This window comes from Schistocerca serialis, chromosome 6 (genome assembly GCF_023864345.2).
Source record: "Schistocerca serialis cubense isolate TAMUIC-IGC-003099 chromosome 6, iqSchSeri2.2, whole genome shotgun sequence".
In the NCBI taxonomy this organism is placed as follows: Eukaryota; Metazoa; Arthropoda; class Insecta; order Orthoptera; family Acrididae; genus Schistocerca; species Schistocerca serialis.
The window spans coordinates 438,872,506-438,891,060 of record NC_064643.1 but is presented as its reverse complement, the minus strand read 5'-3'; the positions used below and the strand labels follow the sequence as shown (position 1 = coordinate 438,891,060).

The window sequence follows — 18,555 nt, the reverse complement described above, 5'->3', positions numbered from 1 at the left end:
GGGGCGGCCGGTGAGACTGGCGGAGTGGTGGCTTGGGCGTAAGCACATGTGTGATGCCTGTTACGCTGGGGCTGTTTGCAAATCGTGAAACTCCTGCGACGGTTACTGGTTGGCTGGAAGGCATTTAATATAAACTGTGCCAAGCCTCGCAGTGATAGGGTAGTCAAGAGTTGGTGTTGGCCTAGATGTTTGTACAAATTGAGGTGCCTGTGTGAGAAGCACGGCGTGGGCCTGTTGCTTGCTTCGTCCTTCTGGCAGCCACCGCAAGCGGATGTTCGACCGGAATGTCTACAGTTTGTAGTGAGCATAGTGTGAACAAGTTCTCGTAGGATGTGCTCCCAGCCTGACTCTTACCCTGTGTTATTGGTGGGTGCCGACCCCTTGTCTGTAACTGCTTCCGGGTGTCCTGTGTTTTGTGACAATCTGTGTTTCTGGCTCAGCCTCCGAATAGAAAGGGGAAAGAATAAGCGACTGTTTCTTTGGGACACTGCAGTTCAAACAGAAGTGGCGTAATGTTAATTGTATGTAAAGTGTATTTAATGTCTTGCAGTTTTCTGGGGCACGCAGCTGTGTTATTGAACTCATTTTGAAGTGTTCTGTCGGGTGAATGACTGCTCCCCACTTCAGTGTATTCTTTTGAGCAGTATTGTAAGGTTTTTTAGATATTTGTCAGTGGGGATGTATTGATTCAATTTTGTTTTTCTCTTTCTTTGAACTACGGAGAATTGTTTAGTTTATGTGGTTATTGGCTTAATTCGCGCTTCATGCGCTAAATCAGCTGATTGAAATTGTTTTTTTTATTCATGTTTAATGTCAGACAGATTCAAATGTAACTTCATTTATGTTATTTAAAATAAATGCGTTGGATTGACCTTAATGAATTATGTGCAATCGAAGTAAGGGACCCAGTCCTTCATTAGTGCTTAGAGGTGGCGTGTGGTTCGGGTTGTGAGCCCCGTTCTCGGACCACTAAGGACAAACACACACACCCACGCCCGAGGGAGGACTCGAACCTCCGCCGGGACCAGCCGCACAGTAACCGATGCTGTCTCACATAAACATGGCGTAACTGTAGTTTACAGACAGCACACTAAAGACAAGAAAGACGCTTAGACATTCCGAGGGAACGAGAAGGGTGCCCTTTAACTCCACAATAATGTGGTCCTGAATGAAACAACGAAGGGATGTTGGCTCAAGTGTGTCTAAGAACGAGAACTATCAGTGGTTCTCAGTAGAACATGCATTCTGATAAATCACTGTGCGGCATGGAGACAACGAGATGTTGCTGGACCCGACATTATGTTCGACCTGGTGCAGGACGTACAGAGGAACCAGCAATCCCAAGACAGTGAGACAGTCCGTAGCCGACATCAGAGTGATATCGCTCTCCGTCTGCGATGTATCACTCTCCGCAAGGTGGCGGGCGTGGAGCGCCCAGCAGGTAAAGACAGACCGTAGAGGGACAGCTATGACACGGGCAGGTGAATGTGCCTTTTTACACACCGAGCGACTTGCTGTGCTGTGAGTTTACGGCAGCCACTAGGTGGTGTGGTGCCGAAGTGTACTCTAATAGTTGTAGTAGACAGCAATGGAGATCGAGCAGTGGCGTGAAGTGTTGCTAACCTGTCGCGCACGGGTTTGCATGGAGATACGGCGCTCGACATGAAGGAAGCTCCACGATGCACCGGGTTGAGTCGGCTATGGTAATAGCACCGAGCAGCGGCATTGTGTGGCTCGCGAATGTGGAATGCGGTGGATGCTAATCGCCTTTATTGGTGCCACATTTGAAAGGCGCTGTGGCTGATGGAAAGTTACTCCACGTGATTGAACAAGGTGAACTGCACGTCGGCATGATATTGGTGAGCTTTTTCAAGTCTGTAAAACTTTTTTCATTGCTCGTGCCTTAACTGTCTTAGCGGGTTTCGCACTGTTCCTAACAGCACTGACTTTTATTAGTTTTATGTGAATATAGCATGTTTTTTTATCAGCCGATGTGTTGCCTGCCTTCGAAAGACAGGGGTTTTATTACTATATGTTGTCATAAAGTTGTTGTGTCGTTTAAATATTATTGAGTTATCTTAGCGCTGCTGAGCTTACTGAAACATATTCTTACTTAATCACTCGAAATTGCCATCATTGGCCTAATAGTTTATCGCAGTAACCATCCGCATATTATTTTGCTATTGGACGGCTACTACTAGAGTTTCATTTCTTACAAGTAAATTAAATGCAGAGTAACCTTAGCGGCGCCTTTTACTGACGCCGTGCATCTTTTATTTAAAATTCGGTTTTTAAAAGTTTTTCTTGTCCGTGAAAATATTCTTTAATAATAATAATTGCTATAATAATGTATTAGAACTCCCAAGCTCGAGGTGGATTGTATGCTCTTAAAACAATGGTATTTGTTCGGATATGTAAACTCGTTTCTTGTTTTAGAATTTACCTATACCAATCTGTAATCAGACTCTTCAAAATACTGCAGACGGTCGCTGTCGGAGTAATATGGAACCTGGGACGTGTGGTGCCCGTTTTGTAACAGCTTTGTAATTAATAACGTTTTTGGTTGCAGCCTTTTTAACTATTGTAAAATACTGTAATAAAGTGTTGTCAATTTAAAGTTTTGTTGCGTCTGGGCTATGTTCCTATCACTCCCAACTTAGAACATATTTTTGTCTTTTTCTTTTGTTTATGATTGTTCTTCGACTGTAGTGTACTTGCGTGAAGTTCAATACTAAATTAATATACACGCACAGCTTAGTCTCAAGGATGCTTTACATTTTCATGCTCTATTATGTTGGTGAAAAGGGAGGGACTGTTGTGTGTGTGTGTGTGACTCACATAATCTCCTAAACCACTAGACCGGTTTCAACCAAATTTGGCACACAAATCCCTTCCTGTCAGGAAACAATGACTGTGGGGGTCAGAGCCATCTATCTATCATAGATTTATATGCTACTAACTCTATTCGCAATAAATATCACAGCCGCTATATGCACCTACAAAATAATATCTGTAACCACACACAGTTCGTGAGATAGAACGTCATAAACACTGAGAAGTGCGTAAAACTGCCGCATTGTGCATTTTTCGCAAATACTGTCCACATATGCCGCTTTATGTTCCCACACAAATATATTGTCGTACAGCACATAGCTCAAGAGATGTGCCTTAATAAACACTGAAATGCGTGGGAAAATGATGCGTCATGCAAAGTTTTAATAATTTACTCTTTGCTACTAAGGTACTTCTACTGTCGAGTCAACTTCATGTAATCCCTGACACCTGGGAGTGCTTCTGATAGCTTTCAATTGTGAAACGCAGACGGCTGTAAGCGAAAACAGGCGCCATGAAGAGGCATTGCCATAGAGACGTTTACAAAAACGGGCTGTACACAAGCGAAGCAGCTGCATCCAATGTACAGAAACTGTCCGGTACATCAGACAACAAACACAGTTCACTTTTCGGTTTCGTTTCTAGAAGAAAATTGGTGAAATTAATATCCGGGAAATGCTTGGTTTGTCAACTAGTAAAAAAATAAATGTGGAACCACACAGTAGCAGGCACTAAAAGCTGCAGCCAGAGTGCAGTGTACGCATGTTAATATCTGAGGGCCTGTAACACGAGTCGCATTTTATTATGTGCTCTTAGGTAAAAAAGAAAATAATGCACTTTATTTGCTGGCACGGGTGACGCATGACAGTTATAAGATGTACATGACCATCTGCGGATCTCTAAGAAATTACCAGATCTCTGTCGGAGAGTTACCATAAATAAGGACATAGTTACCAAAAGTTGTCAACGAACTATTTGTTTATCATTATGATGATGACTGAATTACTTAGGCGAGTCGTGAGATTAGTGTGGTTGAAATGGTTGAAGGTTCCAGTACCTATACTAGAATTTTACTGAAATTTCTTATACGCGCGTGCGCACACACACACACACACACACACACACACACACACACACACACACACATCCAAATTTGTGGCATGTCAGTTCACGAAAAATTTTTCTCTTTTATTTTCGTTTTTTCGCGATTGTGATTAACTTTTGTACAGTTATGTAGTTTTCATGCTGCACCGTGGACTCGGATTACTGCACCAAGACTCGAACTCGGCAAAGGTCCCGAGTTCGAGTCTCGGTCCGGCACACAGTTTTATCTGCCAGGAATGTGCAATAATATTTGTGCGCAATCAGTGGTCAAGCCGCCTGCAAGGGATAAATGCTCAATTAAATCACTGGGTAACTTCCAGCTCAAGCCCTTCTTCATTTACGAGAAGAGACTGAATGGAAATTATTAGACTATTTGTTCAAAAGAAAAGGTACCGTAATAAAATTTCGACTGTAATCAACTAGGTGAAAGACCAGAACACGTAATATCGTTAAATAAACTCAGAATTTAATCTGCAATTGTGCAGCACGTAAAACCACGCGAGTATTTTAAAGAACAAAGGGCTCTAAAAGGATTAACCTGCAAATCAGATAGTCATTTGGTGAGCTATAAAGAAGGTAACAAGGCATTATTCTGAGGTAGCCACTAAGAATAGTCGGTGGACATCCTATCAATATTCTTAACCGGTGCCTGAACATGGAACAAATCACCCTGCTTTGATAAAACCCAATTACGTCGCATAATTTAACTAGGCGTTCAAATGGTTCAAATGGCTCTGAGCACTATGGGACTTAATATCTGAGGTCATCAGACCCTTAGAACTTGGAACTAATTAAACCTAACTAACCTAAGGACATCACACACATCCATGCCCAAGGCAGGATTCGAACCTGCGACCGTAGCGGTCGCGCGGTTCCAGACTGAAGCGCCTAGAACAGCTCGGTCACGACGTCCGGCTTAACTAGGCGTATATGAGGGAAAAGAGAGGAAAAGAAACAGGAAACACACGACTTCCTTCATGCAGTTTAGATTCACACGAAAAAAGACGAAGCTCATAGGAAGGAACCACCATCAGTTCGTGCATGCACTAACCGCAAAAAGGTTTACACCGACTGGAACACCGTGATACCATCAATACACGACGCGGCATTTCACGCAGACAACACATAATGAACTGAATTGACCTCATGGTGGATTGATTCACTCACGTAACCGTCCAAACAGAAATAAAAGAAAATCACGAAATGTGTGGAATCAATGAGGCAACACGACAAAAGGAGCGAATATAACATGAATCGCAGTGAACTGACATCAAAACCAGCAAGTTGGAAGACCTCCAACGGTTCAAAGAACACGTGGTCGCCACTAAACAGAGGCAGATACCAGAAGTTCGTGAAAACACGAAAATGATATAGGTCAATTAAGTCAACCGGCAGTGATCAATTACAACAGACCGGATAACGCATAGAGAGGAGTAACGGAGGTACATGGTCACAGAATAAAGAACTCGTGGTACAACACCAGAACACGGTCGACACTGTATACAGGGAAATAAATGTACAATAAATAAATAAAAATATGTGGCACACACACGAAGTCACAGTTACTCTCACATTCACCCAAGATTAAAAACACCCTTGCTCAGCTTAACCATATTCCGTGGAGCGCACTCCACATCGGAATGTTCCAGGTGAACACAGCACACTTCTACCACCGGGTACAATCATTAACTCAGGCATTGCCTATCATAAACAACGCCTACCGCATCCCGAGGAATTAACCGGAACACTTCAGTTAGGCTGAAAAACTTAAGTTTTCTCAGTGATTCATGTATGAAGTCTGTTGTTAAAGTTACGATCTGTCTCATAACTTGTAGCATTAGGCTTACTTAAAAGCTATGACCACACTCACCACTAACTAGTAGCAGAGGGGGGCTTCACTCAGACAACTCATAAAACCCACGCATGAAACGGAAGCGACCAGAGGGATCGTTTCCGCCACCATTCTGACAGACAGACAACGCGCGAACAAAAGGATAGACCTCTTTGCTCAGGTAAGAGACACGAGGTTGTTTAACCGGTGCTCCCAGAATAATAGCAACTCAACTACTAAACAGAAAACATAAAAGAATTTTCTTCCTCCCCCAACCTCATAAAGCTATATCACAACAGTATCCTAACATCAATAGTGGGTTACGCCTCGGGAGTCTGGGCGCATGCCCGCCATGACAGTGAGAAGGGTTCAGAGAAACATGATACTGAGACCTGTGAGGGTCTACAGAACATCCCCGGGGGGGAGCTCTATTATTCACAATGGGGCTCTGCCCCCTGGACATCAAAATTCTGAAACAGGGTGCGTGCTTTTGGTCAAAAAAGGGGAATACCGCGAAGATAGAAGAGATATTAGGCATTAGAGATGAGGATAAGGGTGAGATAAGGCAAAGAGGCGAGCAATTGTGGCAATAATTATGGGAAGCAGAAGAAACAGGTCGCAGAACATTTGAACTTCTTTCTAACGTCAGGGAACGACTGGGCATGAAATACTTTGAACCTATCCGAGGACTGATCCATTTTCTTACTGGTCACGGGCCATCCCCGACATATTTATGTCGGTTCGGGAAAAGGGCCACACCCGCGTGTGAATGTGGTGTATCAGAGGGTACTCCCGATCATGTGGTACACGAGTGCCCCCTTTTCAATGATGTGGCATCAACGTTACGTGACCAGTTACCTGACCATGACACATCCTACTTACTTAGACAAGAAGACACTTTTCAGACTCTTAACCAAATGGCGGATGAGGTATCACGAAAAGTGTTAAAAGAATACCTAAGGGACATAAATTAACAATTTGAGACACACCAAACACTAGCTGAATCTGAAACTTCCCCTTTGAACAATTATACATGACTGTGCTTAACCTGACACACAATATTTTGTTAGCGCAACGCAATCTGACTTTCAAAATTCCCTACAAAAGAATGGCCCTGACTAACATTAAACTATACCTTTCACAAATCACTTACCTCACAAAAATCTTCGCTGCTCAAGCTACTGCAATACAGCGAGCGCCACTACTGCCAGCTAAATAAAAGATTCAAACTATGGAAGGCACTAACTACTGATAGGGATAGTTAGCAAATGAAAGATATTAATAGAGAACAAACAATGTATTTACCTTGATATCATCATGTATAAATATAGCAGTTCATGACAAATTACAAATCTCCGCCATCTCTCTCCCCACATCCACCACTGCTGGCGGCTCACCTCCAACTGCGCAACGCTACGCGCTGTTAACATCCAGCTGCCGCTGCCCAACACTACAATGGCAGACAACAATGCAAACTAGCCACAGACTGCACACAGCACAGCCAGTGATTTTCATATTGAGCGCTACGTAACGTTGCCAATAAGAAAACATAAACAGCCTACTTACATAGAGAAAACATAAACAGCCTACTTACATAGAGAAAACATAAACAGCCTACTTACAAATCTAGCGCCCTATTCCCATACGGCCTGCGCGTGGACAGGCCGACTTTCCTCATAGTCTGGAATCCGCCGCGTTCTCCTACTAGGGGGAGTGGGGTACGACACCACCGATACAGGACAAAGCACCGGACTTGACTTGGATTAGAACTAGTTAGTAGGACTTAGTTTAGGAAATTAGTTATTTAGGAACCTGCAGCGAATAACATCCTTGGCCTGCCCAGTGTCAGGGGCACGCTCATCGGGATTATCTCGATTAGCAAGGTTAAAAAAAAATAAGTTTATAAGCTAGTGACACAACTGTGACGCTGCAGGCAGTAGAGTTTAGTTAAGCGTAGGTCATATAAAGTTAAAATTAATAATAATAAATAAATTAGTTGCCCATTGTTATCTAGTTATAGCTGTAGCTCACTAATTAATTAAATTTGTATCTAACTGCAATTAATGTTGGATAAAATTAGCACCCACTAACCATTTAAGGAAGTGGGTTAGGATTGTATAATTATTATAAATTCGTAATAAAGAATTTTCCTTAAAAATATATATAAACACAAAACATACCCGAAATTATACAGGAAAACACCCAGTCACTCACATTCTAGCACACACAAGGTAAAAAACAAATGTGACAGCAGTCTCTACAGAGATGTTTACTGTCATACATCCTCTTTATCCTTTGCAGAGCCAACAGTAAACAGCAGTGGCGAAGTATGACGAGCTGGTTTCGGGGATTCACTGACGTAGTTCAAATAGCAGATTGTCGGGCACGTGGAGAAAATTGTGTCATCTTTTGGTAATACGCTTCTATTTAAGGATCCCTGTTTCGCGAAGCAGGTAGATCGAGAGCCGTCGCATGCGATAGCTGGTCGGCTGTGCTCGAGGGGAGGGGGGGGGGGGGGGGTCTGCGGACGCTGTGTGAGTGGCGACGTTATCACGGGGGCGGCGTCACGCGACGCGACGTGAAGCCACGCGCAGCCACCGCCGGCGCTGTGTTCGCGTGCTGCCGGTACTAGCACGGCGTGGCGTGGCTCGCAACTCGTGGTCTGCCGCATGCCGTCGCCCACTGTGCAGTCGCCCCTCGCAGCTGCCAATAACGGTCCCAGCATACCTGTGGGGCGGCACGCAGCCTCTCTCTCACTCTTAAATGCATCAAACTTAAGGACCATGTACTTCACATACAGGATGTTACAAAAAATCTGTGTTGATGACGTGATTGCACAATTGCGTGCGGATTCTCGTCAGCCCACACATATTGATTGTGAAAATTTACAATTTGATCACGTTGGAATGAAGCCTCACCCGTAAAGAGAACATTTGCACTGAAATGAGGATTGGAACATTGTTGGATGAACCATTCGCAGAAGTGTACCCGTGGAGGCCAATCAGCTGCTGATAGTGCCTGCACACGCCGTACATGGTACGGAAACAACTGGTTTTCCCGTAGCACTCTCCATACAGTGACGTGGTCAACGTTACCTTGTACAGCAGCATCTTCTCTGACGCTGACATTAGGGTTATCGTCAATTGCACGAAGAATTGCCTCGTCGTTCTAGGTCTTCCCCAGTCGCGAGTCATAGGCTGGAATGTTCCGTGCTCCCTAAGACGCCTATCAATTGCTTCGAACGTCTTCCTGTCGGGACACCTTCGTTCTGGAAATCTGTCTCGATACAAACGTACCGCGCCACGGCTATTGCCCCGTGCTAATCCATACATCAAAGGGCATCTGCCAACTACGCATTTGTAAACACTGCATTCGAAGTCAACATTACCTTCCTTCAATTGGGCCAACTGGCGGTGAATCGAGGAAGTACAGTACATGGAAATTAAGCGTTTCCGGACACATGTCCACATAACATCTTTTCTTTATTTGTGTGTGAGGAATGTTTCCTTAAAGTTTGGCCGTACCTTTTTGTAATACTCTGTATGTAACCTATTTCCATTTGTAACGACTACACCGTTGACACAAGTGAACAAAAGACACCTGGTCAGGTATCGAATCACTCTTTCCACCATCTTCCTACAGTTCTCTTCTATTGAAGTAAGGACTGTTTGAGATTCACCTGATCTCATAAGACTATGTTTTCTTCAACTCTTTGAAAGTCTCCTGCCCATTTTTAAACTTAATATGGGTACATACGTGGCATGACTACACTGTTTATATACTGAAAATATTCCCCTTCGTTTAGAAAATGAATGATAAAGCGATCTAGCTATACTGGTGTCCAAAATTAAAGCAACAAAGGTAAATTTTGCCACAAAACAGCACAAACAGTTGACAGTAAAGTAAAAACAATGTAAACAACACAGAACGTGAACAACTGCAACATGTACTGGGTGATCAAAAAGTCGGTATAAATTTGAAAACTTAATAAACCGCGGAATAATGTAGATAGAGAGGTAAAAATTGACACACATGCTTGGAATGACATGGGGTTTTATTAGAACAAAAAAAAGTTCACAAAAAAGTACGACGGATGGCGCTGGACAGCAAAACGTCAGTGACTGCACATGACAATCGTGTATAAAACGAGCTGTAATGAGAGAGAGAATCAGATGCGCCAGCAGTCGCAGCATGTTGGCGTTATCTGAAAAGGCGCCTTTAGTGAAGCTGTATTATCAGAATGGGGAATGTGCTAGTTCAGCGTTACAATCCTATCGCCATAGGAAGTGGATTCGAACGGGTAAAGGTCCGTTGACAAATGCAGCTGTGGCAAATGCAGCTGTGGTGAGAATCATTTCGAAGTTCGAAGCCACGGGTTGTTTAGACGATAGACCCCGTAGTGATCTACCGAGCACAAGGCGCAATGCTGCTGAGACAGTTCAGAAAGAAATGGTGACTGTAGCGGGTTCGTCTATACACGGGGAAGTCAGCGCTCGTGTAGTCGCACGTCGCACCGGAATTCCATACACTACTGTTTGGTTGGCACTGAGGGGTACCCTCCGATGCTATCCGTACAAAATCCATCGGCATCATGAACTGTTACCTGGCGATTTAGTGAAGCGGAGGGCATTTGCGGTGTGGGCGTCTCAAAAGATGGCGGAAGATGACGATTGGTTGAGTAACGTGCTGTGGACCGACGAAGCTCATTTCACGCTCCGAGGGTCTGTCAACGCCCACAACTGCAGAATTTGGGCTACCGAAAATCCTAAAACTGTCGTGCAAGCTCCATTGCACGACGGGAAAGTCACGGTATGGGTTGGATTTACCACATCTACCGTTATCTGGCCTTTTTTCTTCGAGGAAATGCGTGATTCTGGTTTTGTAACTGCTACCGTGACGGGTGAGAGGTACGCCGATATGTTACAGAATCGCCTCATCCCCAGCCTGGCTGATAAGCGCCTGCTGGAACGTACGATGTTTATGCCGGATGGCGCTCCACCCCATATTGCGAGACGCGTGAAAGATCTCTTGCGTGCGTCGTTTGGTGATGATCGTGTGCTCAGCCGCCACTTTCGTCATGCTTGGCCTCCCTGGTCTCCAGACCTCACTCCGTGCGATTATTGGCTTTGGGGTTACATCTACATCTACATGATTACTCTGCAGTTCACATTTAAGTGCTTGGCAGAGGGTTCATCGAACCCCATCATACCATTTATCTACCATTCCACTCCCGAACAGCGCGCGGGAAAAACGAACACCTAAACCTTTCTGTTCGAGCTCTGATTTCTCTTATTTTATTTTGATGATCATTCCTACCTATGTAGGTTGGGCTCAACAAAATATATGCGCGTTCGGAAGAGAAAGTTGGTGACTGAAATTTCGTAAATAGATCTCGCCGCGACGAAAAACGTCTTTGCTTTAATGACTTCCATCCCAACTCGCGTATCATATCTGCCACACTCTCTCCCCTATTACGTGATAATACAAAACGAGCTGCCCTTTTTTGCACCCTTTCGATGTCCTCCGTCAATCCCACCTGGTAAGGATCCCACACCGCGCAGCAATATTCTAACAGAGGACGAACGAGTGTAGTGTAAGCTGTCTCTTTAGTGGACTTGTTGCATCTTCTAAGTGTAGTGCCAATGAAACGCAACCTTTGGCTCGCCTTCCGCACAATATTATCTATGTGGTCTTTCCAACTGAAGTTGTTCGTAATTTTAACACCCAGGTACTTAGTTGAATTGACAGCCTTGAGAATTGTACTATTTATCGAGTAATCAAATTCCAACGGATTTCTTTTGGAACTCATGTGGATAACCTCACACTTTCCGTTATTTAGCGTCAACTGCCACCTGCCACACTACGCAGCAATCTTTTCTAAATCGCTTTGCAACTGATACTGGTCTTCGGATGATCTTACTAGACGGTAAATTACAGCATCATCTGCGAACAACCTAAGAGAACTGCTCATATTGTCACACAGGTCATTTATATAGATCAGGAACAGCAGAGGTCCCAGGACGCTTCCCTGGGGAACACCTGATATCACTTCAGTTTTACTCGATGATTTTCCGTCTATTACTACGAACTGCGACCTTCCTGACAGGAAATCACGAATCCAGTCGCACAACTGAGACGATACCCCATAGGCCCGCAGCTTGATTAGAAGTCGCTTGTGAGGAACGGTGTCAAAAGCTTTCCGGAAATCTAGAAATACGGAATCAACTTGAGATCCCCTGTCGATAGCGGCCATTACTTCGTGCGAATAAAGAGCTAGCTGCGTTGCACAAGAACGATGTTTTCTGAAACCATGCTGATTACGTATCAATAGATCGTTCCCTTCGAGGTGATTCATAATGTTTGAATACAGTATATGCTCCAAAATCCTACTGCAAACCGACGTCAATGATATAGGTCTGTAGTTCCATGGATTACTCCCACTACCCTTCTTAAACACTGGTGTGACCTGCGCAATTTTCCAATCTGCAGGTACAGTTTTATCGGTGAGCGAGCGGTTGTATATGATTGCTAAGTATGGAGCTATTGTATCAGCGTAATCTGAAAGGAACCTAATCGGTATACAGTCTGGACCTGAAGACTTGCCCATATCAAGCGATTTGAATTGCTTCGCAACCCCTAAGGTATCTACTTCTAATAAACTCATGCTAGCAGCTGTTCGTCTTCCCTGGTGAAGGAATTTCGGAAAACTGCGTTCAATAACTCCGCTTTAGCGGCACAGTTGTCGGTAACAGTACCATCGGCACTGCGCAGCGAAGGTATTGACTGCGTCTTGCCGCTTGTGTACTTTACATACGAGTTACCCGAAGTCGCAAGTGTATCGTGATCGACCGACATCTCTAGGGATGCTAAAAGACAATATCCGACGCCACTGCCTCACCATAACTCCGGACATGCTTTACAGTACTGTCCACAACATTATTCCTCGACTACAGCTATTGTTGAGGAATGATGGCGGACATATTGAGCATTTCCTGTAAAGAACATTGTCTTTGCTTTGTCTTACTTTCTTATGCTAATTATTGCTATTATGATCAGATGGCAAGGAAAGCGTTTCTGAAGAAGAGAAATTTGTTAACATCCAGTATAGATTTAAGTGTCAGGATGTCATTTCTGAAAGTATTCGTATGGAGTGTAGCCATGTATGGAAGTGAAACATGGACGATAAATAGTTTGGACAAGAAGAGAATAGAAGCTTTCGAAATGTGGTGCTACAGAAGAATGCTGAAGATTAGATGGGTAGATCACATAACTAATGAGGAAGTATTGAGTAGGATTGGGGAGAAGAGAAGTTTGTGGCACAACTTGACCAGAAGAAGGGATCGGTTGGTAGGACATGTTCTGAGGCATCAAGGGATCACCAATTTAGTATTGGAGGGCAGCGTGGAGGGTAAAAATCGTAAAGGGAGACCAAGAGATGAATACACTAAGCAGATTCAGAAGGATGTAGGTTGCAGTAGGTACTGGGAGATGAAAAAGCTTGCACAGGATAGAGTAGCATGGAGAGCTGCATCAAACCAGTCTCAGGACTGAAGACCACAACAACAACAACACATGATCAGATGAAGCGCCATCTGTCGGACATTTTTTGAACTTTTGTATTTTTTTGGTTCTAATAGAACCCCATGTCATTCTAAGCATGTGTGTCAATTTGTACCTCTCTATCTACATTATTCCGTGATTTATTCGGTTTTCAAATTTATGCTGACATTTTGATCACCCGGTATAACGGTAGACAAAAATGTTCTTCGTTTTTTTCCAGTTTCACGGATTTGCACACACATTCCGACAACAGATTAATGCGCTCAGTGTGAGGTATGGCCATCTCTGGCAGCAACAGAGGTCTGACAACGACTGCACATGTAATGAATGGTATCATAATCTCATGTTGAGGCAATAACGCCCGTCCTTCCTGCAGAGCTGATCGCAAGTCGTGGTGAGCGTTTGGTGGATACTGACGTGATGCAACCCGTCTCCGCAGTGCTTCCCAGACATACTCGATGGGATTCAAGTCGGAAGGGCGATCAGGCCACGCCATGCGTGTAGTATCTTCCGTTTCCACGAAAACATCAACTACCCGTGCTCTGTGAGGTCGAGCATTATTTTGAAATTGTTGAAATGGCTTTCAGCACTATGGGACTTAACATCTGAGGTCATCAGTCCCCTAGAACTTAGAACTACTTAAACCTAACTAACCTAAGGACATCACACACATCCATGCCCGAGGCAGGATTTGAACCTGCGACCGTAGTGGTAGCGTGGTTCCAGACTGAAGCGCCTAGAACCGCTCGGCCACACCGGCCGGCAGAGCATTATTGTCCATCAATACAATGTCTGGGCCCACAGCACCTCTTGCAACAACCGCACATGAGGTCCCAAGATATCTTCACGATACCTAACGGCAGTTAAACCTTATCGATTCAGTCGTGCAATTTCATGAGTGGTCAGCATAATCCCTGCACACACCTTTAGGCATCATCCTCGATATCGGTCTCTTTCCACGTTCCCTCCAGATGCGAGTTCGTCAAGAATCACTCTCCAGACCAAATCTGGATTCATCTGTTATAACAACATTCAACCACTGTTCGACCGTCCAGGTGACATGTTGACGCTGTAAGAGGTCCATGATTAAGAAATTTGTTGCTAGCGCACTCGAGCAGATGTAATTTCGATGTATTGCTCACGCGCTACCTGCGATATGTAAGCTATAAGAGAATCTGAGACCAAAGAGCAGTGTTGACTGCAGTAGGAACTGTGTAGCAGTAGCAGTAGTAAGTTGCTAGCGAGCAGTCTGGTGTATCGTGTTGGCTGGGCCGGTCGTGGTGGAGCGATGGCGGAGCCTGAGCGATATAATATAAGGTAAAAGCAGCCTCGCGCATATGTGGTATTTTTGTGTCAAGTCCCAAGTAAATGTTTAAAAAAATCTTTTAATAATAATCTTTCTTATAAAAAAAGTAACCTTTGACAATCATTCATTTCAATTTAAAGAATTCACTAATTTCTCCAATCCTTGGTCATCCCGAATATTGCAAAGAAAAACCAGTTGCTCCTTTCATACGTGACAAATCTATCGGCCAGCATTGCACTGGGCTGTGCACAAAAATTTATTGTAAGAGCAGGTATATGTGCGTTATCCGGCGACTTCATTGAGGTAAGAATTTTCTCTTTTTTATTCAGATTGATCTTTCAGGGCCATGACGCAGCACTGCTGACGTCCAAAATTCACCAGTTTAAATTCACAGTCATTATTGAAAGGTTATAAGTGAGCGACAATTTTTTATTATTGAGAGATTAGTCACATTTTATTATTGATAGGTTACGCAATTTTCCTGTTGGTAGGTTATACTGAATGTGAACGACATAATTATATTTTTTACTGTTGAGAGGTTTAGGAATTTTTCTGTTTTGAGGTTACACTAAATGTGAATATTATTCATATTATTTTTTATTTATCTGATGGGAGGTTACGGAATTTATTTTGTGGGGAGGTTACACTAAACGTGAATATTATTCATATTATTTTACTGTGGGGAGGTTACAACGCCTCCGCTCTGGACGTTCTCTTCTGTGAATACGCGTCAGAGGTACACATACATTAACTCTTCGACAACAATGGCCACGCTACCGAAGCCTTCTGTACAGCGTTTGCCTCGATACAACACGCCCAGTGGATGCTGCGAGATCAGATGCCAGTTGCCGTGCAGTGCTAAGGAGGTACAATTGTACCCTTACAGCCAAATAATGGTTTTCCTTTCTGATGTCACACACGGTCGGCCCTGCAGTTTCGGTCTCTATAAACTGTCGCCACATCCGAGAAACAACATAACGATTCACTTTATTTAAATTTACTTAACAAGATTTCACAAAACCTACGTCGCTGTACTTCCGTAGACTCATTTCAAAGTAACAATCACTGCATTTGCCATAACAGCTTTAAACAAACAATGAATGCCTATCCTCTCAATCGAGAATACAGTATCTTATCATGTGGCACTAGAATTTTTTTATTTGAGGTGGCTGAATCAGTATTTTTTGCAGCTGCTATGAACTGAAAAAAATTGTACTTCATTAAATCATTTCAAAGCTGAAGTTGATATTCGTGTCTCGCCGCACGCAATGATACATTCAATCACATCTAAAGTTACTCGGTACCGACTGCTAGACGGTACTGGCTCAGCGCCTGCAATGTGACTGGTGTTTACCAAACATGTCCAGCTCGAACATATGAGGAAGCAGACCAAGGAAAAAGTGTTTTCTAAGGCATTTCAAGTAAGCTTCAAATATTATGGATACAACGTAGGTACAGATGACAATACCTGTATTTCACCGCAGTCATAGAATGAAACACTGGCAAGACAAAGCGCAACACTCTGACAATACCGAGATCATTTGACGGACCAAAAGCACTATTTTAGAAAGGCGGAGATGGAAATTGGACTTTACCTTCTTGAAGGAAATATCGTAGAATTTGGTTCTTGAATATTACCCGACGTAATGTGTATTCCATGAGGATTCGGATTGCAACGGGGTGACATAAAGTAATTACCACCAAATTTCGGTTGACAATCATTCATCCATTTAATGTGAGTGTTTTACAAGTGAAGATGGTGGAATATTTGTCAGCGGAAATATCGCGGCGAGATGTCAGAGTCATCCGACTGAAATACCGAAACCTCACGGAAGCCAAGCATTTGCTAGAAAAGAGAGGAACTGTGGAAAAATAGACTCCGAATGTGCCACTATGATCTGAATCCGTCCCTCCGAATACTTAACCACAGCCCTGTGTAGTATGATCGCGGCATCCGTGACTGTCAGTGTCAAACCACTGCACGACCAAAAATCATGCCTGCTCTTCGTCCAGAGTAACACCTAAAACGTGTGATGCACGTGACACTGAACGTGAGGGGCTCACGCTACAATTGCTGCATGGTTCAGTCAGCCATGTGATGATCATTCAAATGCCACCTGCCTTCTGTTAGTCTGAGTATGGCTCAGGTACCTTGCACATTCATATGTAGACTGCATAAATTTCCCCAAGCCCTCACCGCGAAGCTTGGAGGTAGGAAAGAGAGCACATATTTCTTAACTCGTTGTTTGTGACTCGCACGTATAAGTAACACACACTGGTCATGATAGACGTATTTATTTTAATGTTGTTGTTTTTGTGGTCTTCAGTCCTGAGACTGGTTTGATGCAGCTCTCCATGCTACCCCATCCTGTGCAAGCTTCTTCATCTCCAGTACCTACTGCAACCCACATCTTTCTGTATCTGCTTAGTGTATTCATCTCTTGGTCTCCCTCTACGATTTTTACCCTCCACGCTGCCCTCCAGTACTAAATTGCTGATCCCTTGATGCCTCAGAACATGTCCTACCAACCGATCCCTTCTTCTAGTCAAGTTGTGCCACAAGCTCCTCTTCTCCCCAATTCTATTCAATACCTCCTCATTAGTTATGTGATGTACCCATCTAATCTTCAGCATTCTTCTGTAATACCACGTTTCGAAAGCTTCTATTCTCTTCTTGTCCAAACTATTTATCGTCCATGTTTCACTTCCATACATGGCTACACTCCATACAAATACTTTCAGAAACGACTTCCTGACACTTAAATCTATACTCGATGTTAACAAATTTCTCTTATTCAGAAACGCTTTCCAAGCCATTGCCAGTCTACATTTTATATCCTCTCTACTTCGACCATAATCAGTTATTTTGCTCTCCAAATAGCAATACTCATTTACTACTTTAAGCGTCTCATTTCCTAATCTAATTCCCGCAGCATCACCTGATTTAATTCGACTACATTCCATTATCCTCGTTTTGCTTTTGTTGATGTTCATCTTCTATCCTCCTTTCAAGACACTGTCCATTCCGTTCAACTGCTCTTCCAAGTCCTTTGCTGTCTCTGACAGAATTACATTGTCATCGGCGAACCTCAAAGTTTTTATTTCTTCTCCATGGATTTTAATACCTTCTCCGAACAATAAATTGCTTTACACGATGCCATGTGATGATCATTCAAATGGCACCTGCCTTCTGTTAGTCTGAGTATGGCTCAGGTACCTTGTACATTCATATGTAGACTGCACAAATTTTCCAAAGACCTTGCCGCGTAGCTTGTAGGTAGGAATGAGAGAACATACTTCTTAAAACGTTGTTTATGACTTGCACGTATAAGTAACACACACTGGTCATGATAGACGTATTTATTTTAATGCATAAATTGCATTGATACATAGAAGGACATGAGTAAGATCCAAATAGCGGAAATGAGAGTTTTAAGAAAGATTAAAAGCTGCTCATGATAAGCCAAATTACGTAACGAAGATTTAAGGATCGAACTTAGTGTTTATAATATTGGGAAACAGTGAACGATTACGGAAGAAAATGCAAAGAACAGAATGAATGAACATTGAGAGCGAATACGGATAAGGATTTATAAGCCACAAGAAAATAAATACTCTTGACGGCCTAGGAAAAAATGTCAGAACATGCTTTTTGCCTAGAAGTGCAGAAGAAGAAGAAAAAATGGAAATGAGCGTTTGGCGTCATTGGCCGGGATGCCCCCTACGGGGCAGGTCCGGCAGCATTGGTGCAGGTCTTATTACATACGACGCAACATTGGCCGACCTGCGCGCCGGATGAGGATTAAATGATGATGAAAACAACACAACACCCAGTCCCTGAGCGGAGAAAGTCCCCGACCAAGCCGGGAATCAAACCCGAGCCCCGTAGGGCGGCAGTCTGACACGCTGACCATTCGGCTAT

General features: G+C 43.5%; 1 protein-coding gene across 1 annotated transcript in view; it reads right to left on the bottom strand.

Annotated features, from left to right (window-relative positions):
• Window positions 1-18,555, bottom strand: part of LOC126483907 (adenylate kinase isoenzyme 5) — a 454,419-nt gene that overhangs the window by 74,264 nt on the left and 361,600 nt on the right. The window lies entirely within an intron of this gene.